The sequence below is a fragment of the Corvus cornix genome, chromosome 4 (assembly GCF_000738735.6).
Source record: "Corvus cornix cornix isolate S_Up_H32 chromosome 4, ASM73873v5, whole genome shotgun sequence".
NCBI classification, from domain to species: domain Eukaryota; kingdom Metazoa; phylum Chordata; class Aves; order Passeriformes; family Corvidae; genus Corvus; species Corvus cornix.
In genome coordinates, this window is record NC_046334.1 from 3,830,871 (window position 1) to 3,858,395 (window position 27,525).

Consider the following 27,525-nt stretch of genomic DNA (forward strand, 5'->3'; position numbering starts at 1 on the left):
GAAGTACTCGAGTTTCTTTTTGGTTCTGCCATCATCAATATCAGCTTTTTCGTTTGTTTGATGCAAGATAGGGACTCACCTCACCTGCTGCTGGCCATTATTTAACATCTTCCTGTTGGTACTGGAGGCAGCCTGGACAACTCCATTCCAGTTATCTTAGAGTGTCAAAATCCTCTTTGCTGCTTACATTGTGAGCTGGAGCTCAAGTCTTTGTACAGCCCAAGTGGTTTGGGAAAGACAGTTCCACTGTGAATTCCTAGGAGAAAACGGAACTGACAGTATGAGAGCTTTTCCTCAGGTTTGTTTAAGCATTAGGTGAAAAACTACAATCTGTTTGGCTTCAAGGTGAGGAGAAGCAGCATCTTTACAACTATGCCCAAGTACCTGACACAAAATGCAGGTATACTATTTATTTTGTGGTCTGCAGAAAGAAAAATATAAAATGAAATTGTCTATTTTTTACTGTAACAGGCAAATTCTCAGTGTAATGCCATTTAAAACTGAAGTGTCCTCTGTTTTAAAATATTAGTTTGACAGACAACAAATAAGTCTTAAATTTGGTAAATACTAAAGGGGTGAAAATTTCTTTTTTCTACTTGTCTCATGGTTAATCATCTGTAGCACCTAACAAACTCCTTTCAGTCTTGCACAAAAGCCTATAATATATCACAGAATTAGCATCACAGGTGGCTTGTCAGTGAGACAAGAAGTTCAGCTTAAAGAATGACAGAGGTCTATTTTGTATTCCCTTAACAACTCTATATAGTCTGTAGAAAGATGCAAATAGTTGAATTCAAATGGCTCTTAACATTCTTCTTGGGTACTGATATAGTAAGGAAATAATGCCATAAAAATTTACAATAAAAAGGTACATTACATTCCCTGGATACTAAAGTTTTAATTCGTTAGCCACACAGGCACTGGGATGGGAGACTGGGGAGCAGTGTAAATGGATACCAGTCCAGGCACAGCCCAGGGAAAAGTACACGGTAAAATAATGATTTTCAATTTTTGGGGGGCCAACCAGAGTATGTTTAACCTGAGCCACATTCTGACAACCCATGATGCACTGAACCAGGTGAAGCTACAGTTTAATGTTTTCCAGCAGGCCAGTGAGGGTGATGCAGGTAAGCTGGAAGTGAAGCAGAGGGTAGGAGCAGAAGAGAAAGGAACAGGATGCACTGGTACAGGAGAACTGTAACATCAAGGCAGCGGAGCAGAGACAAAAGTTTGGGATGAAACAAGATTGAGTTTTCAGGGAACAGAGGATGAAGAACTGTAATTCCAGTATCATATCTGAGATCTGCCAAGGCAGGCTGGGAAAATTAGTGACATCCAGGTGAATTGTGCAGCGGCACAAATGCAACAGCTTTGATGCTCTTTTCACCTTGTCTCCTGTGTGCTGCTCTGACTTAAAATATTTTTGGAAGTTCAATCTTCAGTGTTCAGTTCCAAAAATCTTAATGACTGGCAATAGATATCCAAAAGTGGCCTCAAAAGAGTAAATGTGCTTTGACAGATTTCTTTGTTCTTTTAAAGTAAATGAAACAATTAGTCCAAATGAAGCACTTCATCACTGAAACCCAGAGGAATTTCTTGGCTGCTGACAAATCATGAATAATAATAATAGTGCAGAAAGGGAGGAGTAGTCATGAGAGTAGATAATCTATGGGTGATGAATGAAAGCCGATTTCAAGGGCTCTTGAGCTGGGTTAACTTCTGCTGAAATGCTCAGTTTCTGTTTCAAAGTGTTCAGTAAGCCAAGAGTGTTACAGTAGATTATATGAGCTCCTGCAAAGCACTTCATGTACTCATTCCTATCATAAAAAACTGATTATTCTCCAATTTCATGTAAAATGTGGTCAGTGGAGATGTTTATTAGTTGCAAGCATGTTCACTTGCAAATGTAGCTTGAATTGTATAAGGACAAGCTAAGCTTTCTGCTTTTCTGCTTCCTGTTAAAGCCTGTTTATTTTATTTTGCAATCATCTTGCCCATCTGCACCACATTTTTGTGTTGGCTTGGCTTCCTGTCCTGGATGACTGCACTTGCTCAGGGCACAGGTTGTGTCCTTGCGGCTGTTGGTCATGCTCACTTCATCTGCAGCCTTTCACCAAACAGGGCTTTGTTCCTTCATTCCTGGGCAGCTTCAGAAGTGAACAATATTTTAAGAAAGTCAAATCTTTATCTTGTAAGAGAACATGCTACAATGCAGTGAAGGGGCTTTGCATCCAGAAAATTTCAGAAAGAATGAAACAGAAACAATCATGTGGTCCTTTAATTCATCCTGAGCCCTATTTTAGAAACGTGTGTTTTAAGGAAGTTGTTAAATCAGGTATAGTTTGATGAGACACACTTATCACAGATGAAATAAAAATTTATCTGCCTACAAACAAGCAAATGTCCCATTTGCTACCACGTTTCTCATCTAAAGGACGCAAAACATAATTCTTCACTTTTAAACTGTGTCCTTCATCCTTAAGGCTTCAATGGATGCACAAGAATAGGGAATGTGGGAAAGGGGGAAAGAGAGTGTACTACACCTGTACTTTTGTCCATCTGTTTGAGCTGGTTTTGGTTTGCACAGATCAGGAGTTGTCTCAGCACAGTGTCTGCACTTGTGCCCTGTTTGTATTTTAGGGGCAGTTGTGTGGTTGGGTCACACAATGGAGCAATTTGTGGACTCAGCTCCTTTGCTGCAGTGTGTGCCCCAATGGAAATAGCCAGACTATGCCAGCAAGCCCCAATGTTTCAAAGGTACAAGGTGTCATTTTACTCTAAAACTGCTAAAGGCTGTGCTATTAACCATTGCTGAATTATATCCTGCTGCATGAAGTATCCCCAGGATCTGCTCCCCAGTCCCCTGGCAGATGCTGCAGGGAAACCCTCTGCTTTTGTAGCTGCAGTGACCTCAGCAGTTTGCATGAGGGAAGAGTTTAACTACCTATAGTAGAGTGTTCTTTGCAGATGCATAATCCTCCTAGCCTTCTTTCATGGACTAAAGGAGAGTAATTTTAGAAACAGTGGATTTTACAGATCCCAGGATATTTAACCTAACGATTATTTTGCTTTGAGTAAGTGGGCTCTCTGGCTGACTTTCACTTGTGGGGAATTAGATCACAGACATATTAACAGCTACACCCCAGCTCAAGTGTGCACCACTAGGGATTGTCTTCAAGCCCAATGAGCTTGCTATTATTTCCTATCTTAAAATCTGTGCTAAGTAAAAAAAATTTAAAGGGGGAAAAAAAAAAAAAGTTGAGGTCACACTGCTGTTGCAGTCTCATTGGGAATTCAGATGGAAAACACAGCTAATCTATACAAAAATAACACTTTAAAAGGATACATGAATAATCTTGGACATGAAAGAATATTTTAAAAGCCTCACGGTCTCTACAGTTTAGTATCATCTTAGAGTTGTGACCACCTTTCTGGTGATGGGCAAACAGAAGGATGCTTTTTGTGGAAACTGGTCCTTTTCTGGGAAGTCTGTAAATCCCCTTTTAATTCTATGCATGCAGCTAAATCTCATTCTTGTCATGGCCAGTTAAGGTGTGCTTTTATCTGCTTTTGAAGAGTGAATGAAGACTTTGCATCCTAATTCCTACAAAGAACCACCAAGTAATGTTGTCAGGGCAGAATGGGACTGTGGATTCCTGCCTTTGACTTTTACTGGCCAGTTAATCCTAGGAGGAGTTGTGCAACTGGAAAGTTGTTTCTGTTGTGCTTCCCTGGATGTCCTCAAGGGGTGGCCTACACAAGAGCTCCATAAACTCTCAAGTCCTTGCTTTTAAAACAACTTACCCCTTGAGGACTTGGGAAATCCCTGATGTTGCAAGTAACCAAATGGTCCCATGTTTAATTATAATTGTTTGGTATTTTGGAGCAAAATTTTCTTAATTAACAATAGAATTTCTCTTTGAACTAGGATCCCTATCAATGAAATGGATTTTCAAGAGAAGATAGTTCTGCAATTCTTAAAAAATCTATTTTTGTAATTATTATATGTATTTTTTCAATGTGTTTTCATGTTTCTCCTCTATAACCATCTAGCTAATTGTGAAAATTGACTTCCCCCAGGGTGAAATGGGAGGGAAAAAATTGCTGGATTGCAAAAAAAGGGGGAAAGAAAGGGAAATCTGTAAGTTAAAGATTTCTTAAAGTGCTAAAACAAAAAGGTGAAAGACTTGGGAATGGGGAAAGAAACTCGAAATAAAATGAATCGCAAGTGGGAGAAACAGTGTGGAAATTATTAAGTTGCTTTCCAGCTGCTCCTCTATTTTCTCTCAGCAAACCACAATACCAAATTGTCAGCATAGTTCTAATGTCTCTTTCACATTTCAGGGCTATGGAAGAGAGATTCTGATTTGGACTTACTTCTTAAGATTTAGAGATGTGTCTTTCCCCAGTAAATAGAAATTCAATGACGCACTTTATTGTGCATTTATTTTTTCAGCTTTCCCAGCAGGAAGATTGGCCTCTTCACATTGGAAGACCTCTGGCTGTGGTGCTTGCATTTCAGAGCCTTTCTACCTGTTTTTGACAAGCTGGGTGAAATATATCAGTAAGTAACATGACTTTGATAAAAGTAAGATTGTGTGTAGTCAGGAGTTATTGAGCAAGTGAATTTTCAGTTCAATTTGAACAAATCTATGCCTGATAGTACCCAAGAATTAACAGACTATTAACTCAACACTCATTAGCCTTTATATGCTAGCAGATGAAAATGTTTCACATGTGAAGTAGGTGCTGTTCTGTTCAGAAACAGATGTTTAGTATTTTTGCAGTAGAATAAAGAGTAGCTTCATGTTGAGCCGGGGCACTGATTGGGAGAACTGTGCTGTGTTAACACGGTCTTACTCAAAAGTTCCTGTTCCCACTGGGAACACATTTTTGTGTACAAGGCCATCCTATCACCTTAGTATCAGCAATGGAAAGAGGGTCAAAAATTCCATCCTCTGTTCAAAATACCTTTCAGAGAGTATTTTGGTTCTGATCCTGCAGAGACTGAACAACTTGGTTCATTCTGACCATTGCACGGGAGCAGAGAAGTCAGTTTGAGGCCTGCCTATTTGGCATAAAAGAAAAACTGTAACAATACATGTAAATGTTTAATTTCCATGTGGGCTGATCTAATAAGGTCAGATTGGCATCTTCTCGTTCATTAAAAAGAGGAGCCCAGCTCAGTTACCTGAGTGTTCAGTCAGAGTAATTGTCCTGAAATGAGGATCAGAGGCTTTTGTTTTGCATTACATTCTCTAAGTTATACACACTGTAGCAGGTGTAAGAGATTGGCTTTGAGTCCTACCATGGTTTGGAGTATTTTTTCTCGATCTCTGCTGCTCATGCAGCACTAAATCTTTTGGCCAATGTTCCTCAGAAGATGAGAGGAGAAAGGAACGGTGCAGTCCAAGAAGGTGAAGTACTTTAATATCGTCTATGGCGTGTTCTTCTTCTGTCTTTGCTTACCTGGTTATAATAATGACAAAATTGTCAGGCTCTTCAGATAATAATCTGTTTAAAGCTCTTGGAAAGCGCCTATTTTTATCACTAATAATTGCTTCCAGTGGGACTACGCTTTAGTAAAGGTAAGTCTTCATCAGGGAATAATTAGGACTAAGTGCAAAGGAAAGAGAAGTAGAATTTAAATGGTTCTTATTATTCTTAATCTGTATTATCTAAGGAGGATATTTTTTTTTTATTTTCTGTTAGCTATCATGTTTACAAATGTAGGCAGACTATCCTGTGTCCAAGCTCTGAGTAAGAAGAAGTACGAAAACACTGCTGTAAAGAACCAGAAAAATAACACTGTTTTTGTGAGAGATCTCAGCAATTTTATTTTTACCAGAGTCAAGAAATCTTCTTGTAATTAAGTGACAAGCTTGTAGTGTTCCCATACCCATCTCTGTAGGAATTCCTTGCATTAGTACGCAGAGGCATAGCTTAAGTTGGCCAACAGTAAGAGGCCATCCTTGGTTTATTTTTTCTTGGACTTCTACACTACACAAGCTTTCTGTTCCACCTTTGCATTTCCTTCTGATGACAAGGGGTTGAAGTCTGCAGGATAACCAAAAATACCCAACATGGCTCTGGAGAAAAACTACACTGCTTTTGAGCACCAGGAGTAGTAAACATCTGGGGATCATTTGAAACTGTAGCTGCTCACTTACTATGGAAGACATGAAAGAAGCAGTTAATGTTTCTTTTCTGGGTTGGGAATTGATCTTTATCACCACTTTCCCTAACCTGTATTAATAACAATCACCAGGGACAGGAGAAGCACGCATACTTTAAAAGGCAGCAGTAGTTGCCCTAGGTCACAGAAGTAAAGGAGGAATTTGGATCTGAGTTTTTCTTGTTTTCTATCCAGAAGCATGAACCCTTTCTGTTGGAAGTAATTTTTGTGTGAAGTTTGACTGCAGCTTCTCAGGATACATAAAAATAAATCAAGTTAACAAGAAGAAGAAAGAAAAAATCCCTTCTGTAAGGCCTCAAAAATGATTTCTATACTATACCTAAAAGAACTTTAATTTTTTTTTTTTTTTTTTTTTGGCCAGGCCTTTCAATTTTTAATTTAAAGTAGAAGTATATGAGAAGGTAGTTCTTGCTTCCTGTAACATTTGGTCTAATATTTTCTATAGCCTTTGTTGAAATACTGCCTTTACCATGGACCAAGTTGTTTCAGGAGCTGTTCCATCTGCCACTCAGAATATTCTGCTCCCATCAGTAGAATGAAGCCTTTGTAGGTCTTTCAATGCAGAGCCACAAGATTGAAGGGAAAAAACCCCATGGGAATCCTTTTAGGGGTGTGAATGATCATTGAGGTTCACACTGTGAAATGATTACTGAGAGAAGTGTGAGGTGCTGCTTTTGCCGATGTAGTGGAGTAATGCAAGTACCAGTTTAAAATTTTACAAGTTCTAAACATTGCCATCTCAACAATCTAGCAGATCCCACAGGTCTCTATCCACCTTGGGGATGTAGGCTTAGGAGAATTTTACTTTTCTTAACTTTGGGAATGTAGTAATGCACAGATATAAAAGGCAATGTAAGATATTCGTGATGGGGGAGATTTTCTAAATGTTTCTTGACTATTTTTATATGAACTTTTTTTGCACCAGTATGGCAAGGCAGATTTCCAAAGCAGCATACTTGAGTTAGTTAGATAGATGCTGCAGTTAGATATTAATGGTTGAATCCCCTGTGATGCTTTGAAAGGGTACATTTGTATGGATAATAAAGTACTTTCCTTGTTCACAGATTTTTTTTTTTTTTTTTGAGAAATAGAACTACAAAAGCATTGCTTCCCATAAGACAGAAACAAGGCCCACATATCATACTTCCTTTCTTCCAAACAGGTTATTTCTTTGTTGCACCTGGAAAGCATGCCGGAATCCCAGTTGATAAAAACTGGATTTCAGTGAAGTCAGAGGGGAACATGAAATCATCGAAGGAACAGGCCACATAGAAACCCTATAACACAAATAAGGGAAAGGTTCTTATCTGTCACAGACTAATTGGCTGGGGCCTACTGTTTTACATATCAGATGTCTCCCTGCTGCTCAGAGAATCTTGAGTGAAGTAAATCTGTGCCAGAAATAATTTCTCCTTGTATGTGTTTATGTGTCCATAGATCATAGGGTGACCTGCTTCCTATCCACTGCAAGCATCACCCCATTTAAAGAGGGTGCTTATGGATCTGTGCTAAAGTACAAAGTGCTTGCAGTTAGGCACTTGCTCCTCTTTATTGGGTCACATGTGGGTGAGGGTTCCCTTAAGTGCTCCATTATTTTGGAAGTCATTTTAATGACTGCACACTGTACAAGTTAAAGCAATTAGATGTAATGCTTGATGTACAATATGACTTCCAAATGTTCACATGTAATGCATGTCAGATTTCAGTTGGAAAACAAAACAAGCCCCTCAAGGTTGCAGTCTGCTCTTTAGAAGAGCCACATGTTGTAACCTCAGAACCTTGAAATATCAGCTGTTTTCTGTGCATGATGAGAGCAGTGGAATATGTGCCATATTTTGTCCTTTATTTCCTGGAATCTGGCTGCAGTAATGATCAGATGTGTGCTTCTGCCAAGTGCAATTGGCGTTTGATCCGCATTCAGACCAGTGAATTGATCTGTGCTTTTTTTTTTTTTCCTCATGGCATATCTCATTCTGCATAATTTTTGTACAGGGTGTAACATAGATATGTAAATAAGGAATGAAATTTTCTAAAATTCATCTGTGGTTGCTCTTATATTACTTTTGGCTGCATGAAACTATAGATACCAAATGTGGTCAAGGACCACTGTACTCTCATACTGGTAGCCTTTGTGAAGCATTTAAAAGCAAAGTACTCTGGACACATAAAAGAAGCAGATTTATACCTTCCTAGAAGGAAGAGCAGAAGTGACCAGTCACTGTTGCCAAGAACATTTTGCCTTTGTCAGAAGAACCTCTCAAGGAGCCCAGGTACTCTCACTTGTGTCCTTCAGCACAGATTCCATGTCCCACACAAATTTTCTATTCTATTTTATGTGTGTCTGGTTCTGCTGTTCTTATCCACTACTGGTGCCTTCGTTATTATACGGAGTGCTAATTTTTTTAAATTATCAGACTATGATGGAAGTTACTGTAGTAAACTGAGCCTGAGCCTGAGCCATTCATGAACTGCTTCCCTGTCTGTTCTGGCTCATCTTTCCTTCCACAGAGGCAATGGCACACAGGAAGCAGATAGGGTTAAGGACAATGATAGCAGCTGCCTCAAGTGTCAAACACTGGTCTGTTTGTATTCATGAGTTATACTCCAGTTCAGTCAAGGAGAAGATCCAAATAGGCATTAGTAAATATTAAAAGGACAATGGGAAAGCCTGGTTGAACCACTCAGATGTCTCCAACTGGATGTCTGGGAATGATTCCTTTGCAGGTGAACCTATTTGTGTGAGAAATATGCCCTAAGGCTCTGAAGTTTTGAGTTTTCTCAAAATGTGTTAACTGTGATATTGCTGAGGATTGCAATATTTCTTGAAAAGTTTATATGAAATGTTTGGATTTGGTTTTTTTGTACACCTACAGAAATGTCACAATCTGTTCTGAAGCAAATCAGCTTCCTGGGAGCTTTACAACTATTCAGGTTAGTTTCATGTAAATTCTGTGGAATACTGCCATCAGATTAATAGACCAACAGTACTGAAACAAGGCATTTGAATATTGCACTTGGAAACAAAACATTTTACATATTGAAATAAGCTTGCATGTATGTAATTTTATTTAATAGAAGATTATTGTGATTATAGGTAAAGGTGTCCAACAGGATGAAGCAAATGCTTGAAAGAGTTTTTATTTTGCTATTTTGCTATTTTTATTTTGCTATATTTTATTTTATATTTGCTTATGATGTGGTTGGTATAAATTGCTTTTGTTAGTTTACTAACAAGGGTGGGAAGAGGCCGAGTACTGGGAGATTAATTTAAATCTAGCTCGGAAGAATTAGACACAGGAGAGCAACTTCAAGGTGTCTGGCACATATCAGTATTTTATTTGATTGTAACCAAAATTTTGCACATGTATTCATAAAACACATTTGTTGGGTTTCCTTTTAAGTTTCACAGTTTGTTCTTTTTGTTAAAACCTGTGGTAGTTTAGAATTAATGCTGGCCATTTCCTTTGCTAATGATCTCAGATATACTCTTTTTAAACCCAAGTAGATGCATTTTTAAAAAAGGGCATGAGGCTCTTTTAGCAGCATTAAGATGACATACAGATGACACAAGAAATGACACTGAATTCTGTATCTACATTTGTATTAAGAACTGCAGTAAGCCTCCAAAGAATTATTTTTAAACTACTGCAAAATATATTTAGTGTTCATAGGCAAAACACAACATATTTACATGGAGATAGTCTCTGTACATTCATCTGAGTGTTATATGGGAGATTTTTTTAAAAAAGCACTGATTATAGGAATGTAAGAGAACCTGAATCAGATTTTTTAACAACTATTTAGCATCACTCAGGGTTTCCTGGTCAATCTTTCTCCATTTTGACAGAGAGAAAGAAATATGATGATCCCTTCTTTTAAGTAGGATTTTGGAGTTTATAAGCTGGTTGCTTGCTTTCTGTATTCAAAGGTGGCCAACAGGATGGTAGAAGGATTTGTCAGTGATCTTGGCATGAACCTCAGGGATCTGGGCATTAGGGACATCTCTGTGTGAAGCATTTGTGTTCTTGGACAGCTTGAAGGCGTTTTCATGCTACAGAGTTATGTTACTGGAGATCATCTAGCCACTTATGTGTTTACCATAATCTGTAGAGAAGTCTCAAGCTTTGATTTCTGAAGTATTTTCCTTAAATAAGAAAAAATCTTCCACAGTAGCAGTATAGAAGCAAGCTTTGAGGATTTCTCCCTCATGATGGGCATAGGGCTGTATTTCCCATCCCCTGCTTCTGAGCCCCAGCTAATGTTCATTTGTGTCCCACAAAGGCCCCCAGACTCAGAGCAAAGCAGGGACTAAAAGCATCAAAGGCCTTTTTGTGAAAATATGGACAATGCTATAAACCAACCTTGTGTTAACCTACTGAAGAACAGTGGGCAAGAATTCTGAATGCCAAAATATAGAGAGATGTGTGAAAGGGAAAACTTATACAAAAGTAAGCAGGCTGAATAAAACTATTTATCTTTAAGCCACACAAGTCATGGTAATTAAATTAGGTCAGGCTGGCTATAAAGCTACAAAAAGCAGGCTGTAACTAATTTAGAAAGAGACAGAGAAGACCTGAAAAGAAAACAGATTGACAGCCCCCTATTATTTTTTATCTAATCAAGACAACAAAATGTAAGAAAGAGAAAAAGGGGAAAAAAGGGAAAATAAAAAGAAATCTCATGTTGATTTATCAAGATTTTCTCTCAAACCATTAGGATAGACAAAAGCACATAGTCACGTCTTTGATGTGTGAAGGCTTGCACATTGTTCTTAGTGCTAACTGAGGGTTACATGCATATTTTACCCTTGAGAAAAACAGAATAATTGAATACCTTTAAGTTCAGAAACTGGTGGAAACCCCAACAAAGAATGACACGATCAGATCTTTATCATTACAGCATCATAGCACTGAATCTTTCTGGGCATCCATATCATATGCTGCCATGTGAAGAGAAATCCTAAATATCTGTGAAAAGAGACAAACACTTTTATTTAAAACCATTTCTTCATAAATCTCACCTGCCAGTTCATGTAAACATCCTTTTTTTGAAAATTATTTCAAATATTTGCTTTGAATTGGAATGTGACAGATTGTATAGTGTGTGGGAAATACCATTTTTGAAAGTCAAGAAGGGAAAGATCAGGATTTTATTTATAGTGTGGATCCAGTCTCATTAAACAAGGTTTAAAATAATATTTCAGTTGATTTCTATAATAGTTTTCATTCTCCATGTGCTTAGAAAAATTAGCATTCTAAGGCTGTCTGGAGGGTGAAGAGGAGTGTGTGAACAAAAAGGGCAGGGCACAGACAAAAAGCCCAGCTTGGTTTGTGTTGGTGTTTAATGGCAAACAACCCTTTCCCACCCCGATTCTCTTTTATGCCTGTTTTAGTTTTAAGTAACTTCCAAAGGTTTTCCAGCAGCAGATGACGCTCAGCCACTACATTCATCCGAAATAAGATACGAACTTTGCCCTGTAAAGAAAATATTTGAAGTTTCAACACAATTAAGGGTTGCAAATTCTCTGTGAAAATGGAAATTCCCTCCCATTTCTACCAATAGGTCCCCGAGGGTGAAGTTTTGACCCCAGTGAAGTCAATGGAACCTTCACTCTCTTTCATTAAGACGAGCCATCCCTCATCACATCTTGCACTTGCAACAATGGAATGTGGAAAGGAAAGGAGAAACTATTTCCTTGGGGTATTGCCATGAGGTAACACCTTTTCCAGACAATGAGAGAGTCTTGGAGAGATGATCAGAAAAGCTACCCAAAAATGCACAAAGTCAGAAACGGGGAGCAGGCAGGGGAACAGCAGCATGGAGCATTTCTCCTCTCCTGCAGGAAAATGTAGTAGACAGAACATAAGCAGAGTGGAGTTGTCATTTTCAGAGCTGAACTGGCGCCACTTGGCAGGTTTGTTTCTGTTTGAGAGAAGATTAAGCTCTTGCCTTTTGACTTGAAGTACACTCAAAGCTCTTCATCAATTGATAGTCGGAATTTAACAAAAATTTGCAAAATTAATTAACAGAACTTCAGAGCACTGGCCCAGAATTTGGGCAAGTGCCAAAACACAAGCTCCCTTACTTGAGATCTTACTTAAGTAACCTTTTTGTGCGCTTAATGTTTGAGGGAACACGGTCCAACTTGGAATATATCTGAGAAGGGCTGAAGAACTGCTACCAGGTGCATAGTCTGCTAAAAATCAATAGCCAGAGCTTAATACAGAACCAGACTTTTAAAGATAGACCACACAACCAAGTCTGAACTCCCAAGATTTCAATATAGCAATTTATTGCTCCATGCACTGTTCACATGCAGCCAGTACGAACCAAGGGACTACATTAAACATGCTGGGTTTCGACAGATTTGCTTTTACTTCATTTTTGTTGTGTATAGGTAAAAGGAGACCTGCCAGCCTACTACAGATACAGGATCTATGGGATTTGGACTATATCTTATGTTTTACTGTATTTCTTTAAAAAGACTCCTATTTAACTAGAAGCTGTAGTTTCTTTATTTTTTTTTTTCTATTTTAGGCTTAAGATAAATTGGAGGCGGCACAGAGTAGTGGAAGAGCAACAGTCTTTAGAAGCCCTCTCCAAAATTAGAGTTTGTGAAATACTCTCCAAACATCTGCATGAACAGTGCTACATCAATGTTCCAGCGGCCTGGTTGAAGAGAGTGTCCTTTAATCTAAACCACGCTCCTTGGGATTTCTTAATGTAGTTAATTCTTCATTTTCTTTTTATATTTTGCCAGTGAGAAACTGCCTAGTGGTCTTTACCTCTGAGTCCTTTCCACTAACTGTTTCTTTTAGTCCTGGCATGATGCTGTACGTTTTCATTGCACAGGGATCTCCTCGAACAAAGGGAAATTATGAAACTGTCAGATCAGATTTCATATATTGCTCTTGGCATTGCACTCACTAGACCTCGTACAAAGTGAATTTTGAAAGCCTCTGATCTTTTATAACCATTTCCAGTCTTAAACATACTTTTAAACATTTAAAAGTTCCTCATCTGCAGTCACTGGGAATATGAGTATGAAAGCTGAGGTAATTTGGATATTTTCTTTCTGCAAAGACAGAGAGAGTGATCCATTACATCCATAAATCATTTCCAATGTTTCATTATTCTTTCTGCTATAGTTCTTATTGTTTTATTAAGACTCCGAATGTATTTCATTCACTTTTGTTTTTTCTCTTTCCTGCTAGGGATATATGTTGCTAAAATCAAGGTGCCTAGATGTGCATGTGGGAACAAACACTGACAGCGGGTTCAGAGTGGTGAGCTCTGCTGGGTCTTGTGGTACCATAAACCAGACACATCAAGGACACAAAATCCTTTCTCTCCTCCCAAGCTGCTGTGTCACTCTGGAAGCCTGACACATGCATTAGCACCTCAGTTATTAACCAGCCTGTGGGCTGGGAGAAGTGTGAATTTTCTTCACTGATGTGTTCCTTCTCAGTTCAGGGAAATCAACCAAACCGAAGAAATGCTGACCTTTTGAGAATTAGCTAGAAGATCCCTTGACACAAAATCCTGTAAGTTTATTTGTACAGGAATTCCCTTGGCCAACTCAAAAAGCCAGACAGAGGATTCCTAGAGCTGAAAGCATGAGCCATGACAACAACAGTCTGAATTAAGTGAAAATGCTGAACTTACCAGAGAACACAAACAGACAGCAATTCCAAGTTACTTGTGGCATTGTAACTCAGCAGTTGCTTCACAGATCAGTCACACACAGCTTCTTTGGGAAAGAGTAAGTTTGCTGAAAACAACTGGCAGAGATGACAGGTTATTCAAATGTCTTTTCTGAATGCCAACAAAACAGAAGCATACTACCTTTAATGCTTGTGTTATAAACAACTTGCATCCACTTCTGAATCCCCTCACGCATCTCCTTCACTCATATGAACACTTTAAACAGGGAGCTACTCTGTAAATCTCTCAAAAACTTCTAATTGCACTTTTCTTATCTGTACAATTCACAGCCAAGTCAGAGTAGAATATCTGTGTACCTTTGTTACAAATACAGTAGACTTTTTGATTGCAGCTGCCACTGTTTCCAAACCAATTCCTTAGCAGCCTTTCCATCCTGACAAGATGAGTAACTTTCTTAGAAGGATTATTTTTATCCTTTCTGTTTTTCAGTTCCTTTCCATTTTTCTTGGCTGCCTACTTGACTGCACGGCCTACTGCTCCGTTCCCTCTACCTTCCAGAGCTCAGATTCAAGTCCTTGCTTGTCTGCATACCAAGTGTTGGTCTCCTACCCCAGCGTTTCTTTTGACTGATCTTGTTATCAGCTCATAGCCTGATATTTTTAAATTTCAGGTAGTATATTCAAGTGACATATTGTATTTCAATGTAGCTATGTTCATTAATGTTTAGAACTTCGTACATGATCCCGAAACGGTGAGTAGAGTTTCCTTCACTTTTTATCTTCATCATGATGACCTTTCCTACCTCTATTCAGTGTTTGGTTTATTTTAAATCAGATGGCTGTTTCTTCTCTCCATACTGAAATACCATTGGTGTATTGGTGTTAAGTCTTGTAAGTTCAAGAGCTTCTCCAGCCCAATGATATACCAAGAGTACGGCTGGGTTGAGTTGGGACATTATATATTGGGAATAAATCCTTGTGGGTTCCCTTGAGAAGAGACTCTGATGGTCTCTTTCTTATTTTAGAGAAATTCGAAATTTAGCTCAGCTGTTTTTCCTCCACTGGAAAGATATGTGTAATGTCTCTGAGAAAAGGACATTAAAACATTTTTCCTTAATAAGGTTTGTGGGTAACATTGCCTACACTGGTCTTAACAACAAGCATAAAGAGGCCATTGCCTAGAGAAACTCTGCAACTCATTAGTTAGTTTATCTTTCCTTCAAAGAAGGAAAAGCAAAAATCTGACTGATATGCCCATCCAATGCTCTGTGAAAAAAAACAACTCTGCAGCCAGACCATTCCTTCACTCACAACAAAGCCAAACAAAGAGAACTCATGCATTAACTTTTTCGATTTTCAAAGAAGAAATCCTATAATTGAACTAAGAAATGTTTTAGATCTAGAAAATGGGATACTTTTTCTTTTGGAGGCAAAAAATCAGAGCACCAAAGAAAGGACAGTGCACAGAAATAGGGCAAGTTTATCAGTGAGTGTAGTGTGGAGGAAAGTAGTCATTAATTAATAAAAAGGAAGTGTTTTAGGGGAGTATTCAGGTGTTTAACAGAAGCTTTGCTCTAAGTGACATGGGCAGAAAATCTGCGAGGTTTTCTCAGAGTGGTTCACCTGGTGATCAAGCACATCAAGGAAGCTGCTGCACAGCACCAAGTTCAGGATGGAGATTATTGCACCACTTAACCTTATCCTCAGGTCAGGCCCTCCTTGATCCATTAGCTGTCATTTGGTTTCTTCCCACTCTCAGAAACCCTTGAGATGATCTGAAAATAAAAGGGCCTGTTGTGCATGGCTGGAGCTTTGATTTCCTGAAATTCAGCAAAGCAGGGCAGCCCGAGAGCACTGTGGCATTGCTGTGGCATGGCAGGGGCAGCCCTGGGATCTGGGACCCCACCTCTTGTTGTTGGGACTTCTGTCGTGGTATTGGCTGGTAAAAGCAATAATTTCAACTCCCAGAAGTAAGATTCTCACAAAATAATCAGTGAACTGAATTCTATTTCATTTTTTAACATTTTTTGGAAGTGCTCCACTACAGTTTAGAAAAAGAAGAAGGGAAAGAGTTACCTAAAAGAAAAGCTGAACAACAAGGCACAGGGGAACACGTGGCCAGCACACGTTGCTCTTAAGCTATTTTCAGCTGGAGTATGGGTCTCAGAAGTATGGCATAGATTCCAGTATCCTGACAGTGTCTTACTTTACTCTGGGCTCCTCATATAGAATTCTCTTAAGTGGATAGTGAAGGAAAAAAGCTTTTGTTTAAGTAAAATACTGCTTTGCTTTGCTTTCACGGTTTAAGACATTTTATCACTAGAGGTGGTCTTTAATATGTTCCTTAAACTGTAACTCTTGGGACCACCTCATTCCTTACAGCTCTTCCTCTGAGCAGGAATGTTGCAGCATAGCACAGCTCAGCACTACACACTCCATTAAAGGAGCTTGTATAGCATCCTGTAGGCCTAGAGGTCCAGCGGGAACCTTTGGCAGACACAAAAGTACTTTGGAAAACTGTGGGAATGCTGATGACCTGACAGTGATTTATATTATTGCATTAGAAAAATAAATAGTATGGCAGAACCTGTCAGAGCGGATAAAACGAAGATTTGCCAGTAACTCTGCTGTGCAGCTTTCCAAACTACTAGCCTGCTGGTTAGCCCAGGCCTCTACTTTATCCAAACCCTCATAAAAATTTATTGCAGATGGGTACTAAGAACCTTGAGGAAAATCTTTTGCTGTTTCAACAGCATCTCTGCCTTATGATAGTCTCGCAGTAACTTCCACCCCCCCCCCCCCAGCAGAAGAGATTTTCTCCAGCTCAACATGGTTTAATCCTCCATTACAAATGACAAAGGAAAGAATTTATCGGCCTATCTGGGATAGCCAAGGGATGAAGTACCAGAAGCTGTGTATGAACAAGAGAGACTTAAATCACACTTGGAATTGCAGGCATAGTTTCAGCTGCTGTGCAAAGAGCCCTGTTCTCAGCCCAGGTACTATTTTGCTCTGAGGCCTGATGGTAACTAACTGCCCCATATATCAAAACAAGACAGTTTTGTGTGATTTGGCTTCTCCTCTGCTGTGTGTTCATCAATATATCAGAAAGCAAACCTGGACAGCAGTGTGATTTGGAGCTACCTGAAGGCTGGAGCAGTGGGGCAGTGCAAAGGCACGCTGGGGACCAGGACTTGGCCAGTGCCACATCCTTTTGTACCCGTCACTGAACAGAAAGGCTCAGCTCCCAGCTCAGCTGGACTCGCCATGCCAATAAATCTCCTCTCGCAGAGGCAGTCCCAGCACAGATCTGGCACTGGGAGCCGTGCTCTTGTTTCCCATTAATGTGTTCACAGGTGCCAAGGGAGCTGCAGTCAGCACCATCCAGGGGTAGCCTGCGCATCCTGCCGGCAGCCCTGAGGCAGGAGCTGAGCGGAGGGAGCGGTGCCAGTGCCTGCAGCAGCTCCGAGGGCTGAGGGAGCAAAGAGAGCTGGTGAGTGGCCTGTGCTGGTCTGTGCTCACATGCCATGGCCCGGCTTGGCACAAAGCCAGCCCTGGCAGGGAACAAACCCCAGCCCAGGCTCTGAGGGATATCAGCTGTGCCTTAGCTGATGATGTGCAGGCGGTACCTTAGAGAGACATGGTCCCAATACCCTGTGTCCCTTTGACCCTGACACAAGTACCTGCCTATGTTAACACTTAAAGATGACCAGTCTAAACCTTACTGACCTCAAAAGGCCTGCACAGACTCAGGATGGGCACCAGAGTAGTTCATTTGCAGAGCCATGCTCTTGCCTAGCCAGATGTATATCATTATGTGTCATCACAGAGCTAGGAGTTAAAGACTGACACGGTAATTTAGTCTGGGATAACATGGAAAATAAGGCTTTTTAAACATGGAAAAAACATGACAAGCGTGTACAAGCATTTTGAGAACTGATTGGCATTCCATCGTGAATAATATGAGAATAAATTTTCTTACTAAAAATATTGTAAAGTATAAAATCTCCTTGTTTAATGGCAAGCAATAAGACAAGTGCAAGAGTTAACCAAGTATCTGATTCAGTTATACATGTCCTGAATCAAGACTGAATGTATAGAGATGTGTTAGTATGATTTTAATATTATAACAATTTTCATTCATTAAGAGATTACAGATACAAAGAGAGAATCTCTTACCTCGTAAGAGAATGCTTTTTGCTGTGTTATTAAGGTACAAATCTTAAAAAGTTTTACATGCCCTGTGAAGGGTGTTTTGTGCCTTGCTGGCTACAGTAGGTTAAAGCTCAAGATAACCACTTCAGACTGGCTGCATACTTCAGTATTTTCCCTCTTCACAGTTGTTAAAACTTTACAGAGCCTCAAAACATATCCAGATGGACAGTAACTGTGACTGCCACTTATGAAACCAGTATAATCTAGCACAATACACAAAGTAGGGTAAGTGGGAAGGAAAACAAGTTCTGAATAGAGGACCTCCTTGGAACATTGGATCAGCCATCAGACACACCAATTCTGTTTAGACAGGCCTGTTATACATACCCAAATGTTCTGCAAAACAAAGCACATCCCCATCCTTTCACCACTGCAGCTCCAAAACACTTCTGCCCAAGGGTGGTCTTCACCCTGCTCAAGGCAGTGTTTGTGCCTACATCTTTATTCACAAACTGAAGCATTGGTTTCCAGAGTTTTTTGGCAAAGCTGAGACACATAAACCGTGTTCTTCCTCTCAAGGAGTATAGTATCTTGGCGGTTTTGTTTGGGTTTAACTTTTTCAAATATGCAATGGAAAAACACGAACAAATAGATCACTTACCATTGTGCTGCCACCAGTGGATTTCCCTGCACAAGGCTGCTTGTGTGACACCAGGATGACCATAAATAACATCACCATAGCAGAGAACCTGGTCAAGAGAAAACTATAGTTATTTGAGGTTAGTGTTGTTGTTCTCTTGTGGGATGATGTCTGCTAAACACAATGTAAAGCAGTACATAGTGACTTCTTTGGACTTTCGTGCTGTATGTATTTTTTTGCATACAGTATGGATGTATCACAACAGGGTCATTAGGTATGAATGAAGCCAGGATGTAAGAAAAAACCCCAAACCTTGGCAGATGTATAGCAACTAAATCTGTGGCTTCATTCCTCACTCCTGCTGGCATGGGTGCTTAAGTTAATTCCAGCGCTGATTCCTACTTATGCATGTGTTGGCAGAGACAGATCTCAGTGCAGTGGGTGTTCTGAATCACTTCTTTGTTTGTCACATTTCACAAATTTCCAAACAATAAAAAAAATTTCTTGGGAAATTGAGATTTTAATTCATATTTCATCCCTTCTCCTGCCTTCCTCCCTTTACCTTTCAGTTCATGGTAATCGAATTCCCTGTTAAAACACTGGTGCAACTGCTCAGTTACACACCTGCTGCTCTGGGTGAGAGTGCTTTGAAAATGCATCATGCCTCCTACTATGTGGGAGTAGTGATGTGTTTTAGTTTGCTGTTTTGCAGAAAACATTGTTTGCCATATGTCTCAACAGACCCTGCTCCTCCTTTTCAACAAATTGGCCAAGTGAGCTATGATTATTTAATTTGTCTTTTGGTCTTTTTGCATCCTGACTAGAGATTGGCATGTGAATTATTTAATTAAGCTGTGAATATTACTGGGTATTGCTAAGTTACACAAATACTGTGTCATTCAGCTATTTATGACTAACAAAATTAACTGTACAAAAAAGCTAACTAAAAGCTAAATAACCTTGGAGTCTTTTGACCAGCTGTAATATATCCATACAAGACCATTCTATTGAATAAGAAAGCTGTTATTGAGGCTTTTGTCACAGAAAAAAAAAAAAGAAAAATTCTGGTATTTTTCTTTGGTTTTCTTCACATCACAAAGAAAGCTGCAGCCTCTGGCGTTTCAGCTGGGCTCCGTTCTGTGCCCAGGGTGACAAAGCCACTCGCAGTTGCTCACATGGAAATGTGCTGAACAAGAACCACATCATAAATAAAAGCACGCTGGAACTTCAGTGGGCGAAGCACAAGAGCAGAATATTAACCACATATCCTGCCTAGGTAGAAATTCCTTTTGCTTGGTCATGGCACATAACGAGGCTTCATGCCTCTCTTCTTGGCAAGTGTGGTGCTACAGACTCCCAGGAGCCTTATTTCATTCAGTGTCTGCTTCTTAATGAGCTGATCTTCAGAGAAGCAGCTATTTACTCATTCATTGCTGGCTTACATGTTCAGCACATGATTTTCTCTCACAATGGTCCAGGAAACTCACTGCATCTCAAACCACAAGCAATGGCAAGAATGCTCATGCAGCCATCGTGGGATTTCCTCATTGTGCTGCAGAAATTATGTAAAAATTGAATAATCTCTTTAAATGGCTTCAGCAGTAATGAGGGACTCAGGTACCTTAGAAAAAATACTGTGTCATTAAACAATGCTGTTTTAAACATCAGTATATATAAAAAGTGATAAATGTTTTAAATGCCTGTCTCTTTTTCACACCTTGGACTGTATGGATTTCACACCTCTTAATTTTTCAGGCTTGCATCTTTAAATAGGAGGAGACCACCATGTATGGGCTAAATGGTAAAAATGCATTTTCCTTCACCCATTCCTTCTGTCCAAACTCTTGCAGTTGTGGAAATGTTCAAACACTCCCTTAGTGAATTATGGCTCTATGAGAAAGACTGGGAAAGGAGAGAAATAAGAGACTTCGTGACTTGGCTCCTCTCTGTCGTTTGTGTCTTAATTTTTCAAGTCTTGATTTGACTGTTTTCTTACCCAGAAATGCCCCATTTAAGGTCAGCTACCTCCGAAATTCACCATGTTGCCAAAATAATGCATAGATGGCTTTGTTAGATAGACATCAGCAATTAAGTGATCCATTTTAAAATACTTGGTTTTCCTTGTTATTTTTTTCAGTAGATTTTCTTCTTAAATCAAAAAGTAACAGAGATGAAGAACAGTTGGAAGTATTGAGCTAACCAAGTATGATCTATGTAATGAGGAGGCCCTGCTATTTGTGACACCATTAAAAAGGTAACGTAAGAAAAGCTTTGCTTGACACAGAATATAGGCACACACCAGTGAAAATACCAGATTTGAATATGCAAATACTGTTTTCTAACAAGATTCTGAATTAGTAAAGTATGAAGCTAAAGTCATAATTGGTGTCAGTTTTCCAGATGAAGGAGAAGGCTTCAGGATTAATGAAAAAATGTTTTGCCTCCATCATCAGACTACAAAAATAAAAAATCAGAAGGACAGAGAGGAAGCTACTCAGAAACCTTCCTGTCCTCTCTCTTTCCCAGCCTTTTCGCTTCCTTTCAGGTGCATTTGGACAAACATCAGTCAGTCTCCTTACCTTAGTCTGCTTTGGTGATATTCTGTGGGTTTCCGGCTTATTTCTGCAGAACCTGAAAAGTCTGTATTTGCATCACAAGCTGAGCAAAATGTTTTTAAATTATTTCCCAGGAGCTTTGCTTTGTTCTCTGAGGGGGCAGCATTGCATTGCTACACAGAAGGGCTTGTCAACATTTCAACATTCCCACTAGAGAGCTACAGTTTGTTTTACAAGACTTCAGGACAGATGCCATTTATTTAAGGTGCTTACATCTGAAATAACTTGGTGCTTTTTTTTTTTTTTTGAGGGGTGGAAGGGGGCAGGAAGAAAATCACAGCAGAGTCAGAACTTGCTGGGTTGCTTCTTGTCAAGCCATCCCTTGGTTCCATTCCTATATCTAGGTTGCCTTTATCAGCTACCAGTTTTTAGACTGGAGTGCTGTCATTGCTAAATCCTTCCAAGGGAACTTAGTACCCAGCTGGTTTCTTGGTAATGTCTTTTTGTCTCTCACTTTTAATCCTCCTGTGACTTTGAGAAAAGTGTCTTCATACTTGTGAGACCTCTGGAAATTTTCAGAGCATTTAGATTATGTTCAGATAAAGCTCTGACTTTGTGAGTACATATGTATGAAAAACCTTATTAAGATTTATTATGTCATTTGAAAATTGTCAATAATATCTTCTGCATTTGTTCAGTCCAAAGGGATTTTAAAAATTCGTATTGGAGCAGTTGTGAGTGAGAGAAGTTCATTCCTTATCAGTCATCCATTATGAGAGCAGTGAAGGCAAAAGCTAAACCCAGGATCGCTTGATAACACTGTAAGCCAAAAGCAAAACAGAGAAAAGAGCAGCGTTGCTACTTTAGCTTTCCTCATCTGTAACTGAAATGGAGGGAATGGGATGGATCGAAGACATGTCAGCAAGGCAGGCAGACCCACAGCATTGGAGATAAAAGGTCAGACACAAAACTTTTCCTTCCAAATTGGAATTCAGGGAATTGTCACCAAGTCCCCATCCACGCAGCGTGAGTGTAAATGTGGTTGTGAGGGGCCTGATGATAATCCTGGGACAAACGCTGTTCCCCATCAGCCCGGTGTCACTTCAGAGCCTTCTGCCTGTGCTGGGGCTGCTCTGTGTCCCTGTTCCGTGGAGCTGGAGCAGCTTCACCCATCAGAGCACACTGATCCCATGGAGAATGTGTGCATCTGGTTTTGTGTTCGGGCAGCTCAAGAGTTCCTCACTGGCAGCCCCAGGGATATTCCAGTAGGATGAACTCCTTTACCTGCAGGGCCATAAAAAGAGAAGAGTTAACAAGGGCCTATGAGGTGTCAGGGCAAAGGGAATGAGGTGCCTTTATGGGACCTCTCAACGTGCCTGACCCCAGGCAGAATTCCTCTGCCACCAGTGCTCTGGGGAAGGTGGGAACCCCAAGCTTTTCCCAACCATTGCTTGTTGCTCACGTGTGCACAGGAAGTCTCAAGGCCCCGTCTGCGGCACATTCAGTGCTCTGTGCTCAGCCAAGGTTCCCAATCCCCAGCTGAAGGCACGTGGAAATCCACTGCTGGCAAACTTGAGGCTGTCAGGGATTTTGGCCACTACCCTCAGTCATATTTACCCTATTAATGGTAGCTCAGTCTTAGGAAGGACAACTTCTGCCACCAGATTTGGTTCCAGTCTGTGCTGTAATGACCCACAGTGCCCAGAAAATGTCTCACTGGTAGGAGGGCATGGACAAATTCCTCACAGCCACCTTTTGTAAAGGGTGGATGTACTGGCCTCTCTTCTTGACAAAGGAATCTTAGGAACCTGGCTTCCAGACTCCTGGAATTTGTCTTGCCCACACCATGCAGCACCGAAATCCCAGGGAGCAGCACGGGGGCTGATTGACTGTTTAATCGTCACCTCAGCTGCCTCCAGGGTCTGACACACAGCTCCCATCCCTTGGGGAGAAAGATCCAGCAGCACCAGCCACTGTTCCCCATGAAGGAATGGCAGGAGGAGATGGGCAAACACCATTCTGTCTGTTTCACTTCGTAATATTACTCAGAAAATGTTTCTACACTAAAGTATTTTTCAGTGTTACTTGAGGTCAAATGACAAATACTGAATTTGCTCTTTTCAAATCAGTAATGTGAAAAAAGAAATATATTAGAAGTATTAAATACTTCAGAAGAGAAGGGGACATGTAAGCTGCAATTTCTGTGTAGATTTTTAAATAAAAAATCTGTTAAAGGAAAACCTGTTATATCCTCTCTCCTGCTTTAGCAATTAGAGGAATATTTATATAGAAATAATGAATTGTAATCATCACAGGCACTGGGTTTGGGGGACTCAGAACAGGACTCAATGCTGGGCTTGGAGCCTTGGAACTGAGACAGAATCACGCAGTTTTGGGCATTTGGAGACCCAAATCACTGTTATGTTTCAGGGGCTCAGAACCAGACTCATTTGATCAATTTTTGGGCTCACAGAGAGACCAAGGGCTGCGTTTGCGGGGCTCAAAATTCAGGCGCAGAGCTTAAAACCAGAGACTAAATCCTGAATTTCGGCTGAAACCAGGTTCATATGACCAGATTTGGGGTTCAGGGACAGTGACTAAGCCCTGTGTTTTTTTCTTAAGTCAGAGACCAAGTGCTACATTTTAGGGCCTCAAAACCAGAGACTAAGTCCTGTGTTTTGGGACCTTGAAACCAGGGTCACTCACCCAGGTTTGGGCTCCAAGTCCTGCATTGTGGGGCCTTAGGGCAGAGACTGAGTCCTGTAGAGTGTTTGAGCCATGAAACTAGGCTTATGTGGCCAGTGATAAAGCTGAGAAATGGAGAGCAAATCCTGCTGGCCTTATGTGGCCCCATTTAGGGCTGAGAAGCAGGGACCAAGTCCTGTGTTTTGGGGGCCTAAAAAACCACACATGGTCTGTGTGTTTGGGCTTTGAAATGAAGAGCAAGTGCTGCAGTTTGGCTGCTCAAAACCAGGCTACTTTGGCCAAGTGCAGACACATTAACTGAGTCACAATTTGGGGACTTGAAACCAGGGTCACTCAGACAACATTTGGGCTCACAGAGAGTAAGTTCTGCAATTTAGGGGCTTGAGGCAGAGACCAAGTCCTGTGTTTTGGGGTTTGGGCTTCACAAAAAGAGAGACTAAGTGCTACGTTTTGGGGGCTTGAAGTAAAGCCCAAATCCCGTGTTGTGGTGTTCAAACCGGGCTCAGCGTGAGTCTCTGCTCTCAGCTCTAAGGCCTGCCTTTGGCACAGCCCAATCCCGGGCTCACCCGGCCCCACGGAGAGCTCAGAACCAGCGACTCGGACCTGCCTTTGGGGCTGGAGGCGGAGCCCCAGTGCCGTGCTTTGGGGCTCAGCCCGGGCTCCCGGGACGGTTTTAGGGCTCAGAGCAGAGCCCAAACCCCGCGTTTGGGGCCACGGGCAGAGCCCAGCCCCGCGCGGCGGGCTCAGCACGGGATGCCGGGGTCTGCCCCGGCACCGGCAGAGCCCCGGCTCCCCGCGGCCGGAGCGGGCCCGTGCCCGGGGAGCCGAGCCGGGCGCAGCCAGAGCAGGACACCGGCAGGAGCCGGGAGCGAATCTCCGGCCCTGCCGCAGCTCCGCCGAGAGCGGCCCCGGGCCGGGGCTCGCACAGCGCCGAGCGAGGGTCCCGAGCGAGGGTCCCGGGCCCGGAGCGGCCCCGCACGGGGCGGGACAAGGGCGGGCCAAGGGCGGGGCGGGACAGGGCCGGCTCAGGTGCCCGGGATGGGGCGGGACCGGCTCAGGTGCTCGGGATGGAGCGGGACCGGCTCAGGTGCTCGGGATGGGGCGGGACCGGCTCAGGTGCTCGGGCCGGGGCGGGACCGGCTCAGGTGCTCGGGATGGGGCGGGACCGGCTCAGGTGCTCGGGATGGAGGGGCCGGGCGGGACCGGCTCAGGTGCTCGGGCCGGGCGGGGCCGGGCAGGTGCGCGGGGCCCCAGGGCGGCTGCGCGGGGCGGGGCCGAGGTGATTTGAGCCCCAGGAATCGCTCCCGGCGCCATTTGCTCCTTCAGAGCGCGGTGGGGCCGGACGCGGCCGGTCCGGGCTCCCCCGGCGGGGCCCAGGTGAGGTCTCCCCCCTCTGTCTCTCTTTTCTCCCCCTCGTACCCCTTACCCCGCTCCCTCTCCGCTCCTGAACACCCCCTTTCCTCCTCTCCTTGCTCCCCTACACACCCCGACCCCCTACACTGCCCTTCCATTCCTCCCCCTCCTACCCGTGACCCGGCTCCCTCTCCCCTCCTGTATCTCTCCTTCCCTCCCTTCAGTGCCCGCTTCCGTCCTCTCCCTGCACACCCCGACCCTCCGCTCTACCCCTCCTTCTTCCTCCTCCTTATCCCGCTCCTTCTCCCCTCCTGAAACCCCCTTCCCTCCTCTCCCTGTTTCCTTGTACACCCCGAGCTCCCAGTCTACCCCTCCTTCCTCCCCTCTCCTTTCCCCGGGCACCCAGCCCGACCACCGCCCCCATTCCCCCTCTGCCTCTCTTACCTACACCCCCCGCACCCGGCCTCCCCATAACCCCCCCCCCCCGCTTCCCTACAAACTCCGATCCCGCTTCTGTTCCTCTTTCTCATTCTCCGTCCGCCTTCTCTGCCCCTCCTGACCCGGCCTCCGACCTCCCCTCTACCCTCTCTATTCCCCCATTCCCTCTCTGCCCCGCTTGTCCCCCCTCTCTCTCCCTTATTCCCCTTCCCTGTTTCCCCGCAGCCGCGGGGTTCGGGGCGCCGGATAATAAAGCCCAGAGGGCCGGAGCCCGGCGCCCCTCGCTTGAGCCCCCACACGGGGCCGGACCCGCTGTGCGAGTCCCCCCATGCAGTTCACACACACCGCCCGACACCGCCGGGGCTCCGGCTGTCCCCACATCACACTGGGGGCTCCCGGGGGGGTCGGGGGGTTTAGGATGGGCCCCCTCCTCAGGAGGGGGTCCTGGGGTGGGGTGGGAGGGGAAGGTGGGGTGGGAGGGGAAGGTGGGGTGGGAGGGGAGGGAGGGGTGGGGGGGAGGGAGGGAGGGGAGGGAGGGCCCCCTCCGGAGGGGGGGGTCCTGGGGAGGGGGTTGGGGCGGGCCCCCTCCGGAGGAGGGGGTCCGGGGTGGGAGGGGTCAAGGGGGGTCCAGCCCCTCCTGGCCCCTCCCACCCCGGACCCTCTCCTCCGGACGGGGTCCATCCCGACCCCCTCCCCGGGACCCCCCCCTCCGGACAGGGGCCCGGGGGGAGGGAGGGGTGGGTGGCGGGGGAGGCTGCTGCTGCAGAGAACATTTTATATTTATGGTGGCAGAGTGACGTGACCCCCTCTGCTACCCACCCCACCCGCCCCTCCCTCCCCCCCGGGCCCCTGTCCGGAGGAGGGGGTCCCGGGGAGGGGGTCGGGATGGACCCCGTCCGGAGGAGAGGGCCCGGGGTGGGGGGCAGGAGGGGCCCCCCCTTGACCCCTCCCACCCCGGACCCCCTCCTCCGGAGGGGGCCCGCCCCAACCCCCTCCCCAGGACCCCCCCCTCCGGAGGGGGCCCCCTCCCTTCCCTCCCCCCCCCTCCCCCACCCCACCCCAGGACCCCCTCCTGAGGAGGGGGCCCATCCTAAACCCCCCCGGACCCCCTCCTGAGGAGGGGGCCCATCCTAAACCCCCCGACCCCCCCGGGAGCCCCCAGTGTGATGTGGGGACAGCCGGAGCCCCGGCGGTGTCGGGCGGTGTGTGTGAACTGCATGGGGGGACCCGCACAGCGGGCCCGGCCCCGTGTGGGGGCTCAAGCGAGGGGCGCCGGGCTCCGGCCCTCTGGGCTTTATTATCCGGCGCCCCGAACCCCGCGGCTGCGGGGAAACAGGGAAGGGGAATAAGGGAGAGAGAGAAGGAGTAAAGGAGAGAGAGGGGAGATGAGGGGGAAAGAGCGGAGGATAAGGGGGACAGGAGCGGACATAGGGGGAGGTCGGTGGGATGGGCAGGGAGCGTGGAGAGAGGAGGGGAAGAAGGTGTGAGAGCAGGGGGCGGCCGGAGGGGTGCAGGGGGCATAGAGGGCAGGGATAGCGGGGAAGAACGGGGCAGGAAGAGAGGGAGGGTCGGGCTGCGTAGGAGGGCAAGGGAGTGGGGACAGGGGGAGAGCAGGTGCGAGGGAGGAAGGGGAGAGCTGCGGGGGAGCGGAATTGGGGGTTTGCGGGGGGCAGGGAGGAGGAGAAGATAAGGGGGTGAAAGGAAGGGGAACAGAAGGGACAGAGAGAAGCAGCGGTGGGAGGCCGAGGCTCCCGCGCCTCACCTGGGCCCGGCCGGGGGAGCGCGGCCCCGCCGCTGCCGACCCCACCGAGCGCCGGG

At 43.9% G+C, this 27,525-nt stretch overlaps 2 long non-coding RNA genes across 6 annotated transcripts in view; one reads left to right on the forward strand and one right to left on the reverse strand.

Moving 5' to 3' along the window:
• LOC104693680 overlaps nucleotides 1-21,118 on the forward strand; it is a 66,412-nt gene extending 45,294 nt beyond the window's left edge. Inside the window, exons 3-5 of one of the 2 annotated variants that reach the window (XR_752591.4) lie at nucleotides 4,457-4,564; nucleotides 9,070-9,127; nucleotides 12,734-21,118. This is a non-coding gene — a long non-coding RNA (uncharacterized LOC104693680). The remainder of the gene's footprint in view (nucleotides 1-4,456; nucleotides 4,565-9,069; nucleotides 9,128-12,733) is intronic. The other variant, XR_002047101.3, reaches the window with a different exon arrangement.
• On the reverse strand, nucleotides 89-27,525 carry LOC104693679. Of its 4 annotated transcripts, none has more exons than XR_005601873.1 (6): nucleotides 27,470-27,525; nucleotides 21,235-22,494; nucleotides 18,677-18,764; nucleotides 13,862-13,977; nucleotides 11,030-11,163; nucleotides 89-256 (listed from the first exon to the last, which is right to left on the reverse strand). It is a non-coding gene; the product is annotated as an uncharacterized LOC104693679 (long non-coding RNA). The 4 variants fall into 4 exon arrangements; XR_005601875.1 differs by lacking the exon at nucleotides 89-256 and adding an exon at nucleotides 5,172-5,469; XR_005601874.1 differs by lacking the exon at nucleotides 89-256 and adding an exon at nucleotides 6,531-7,473.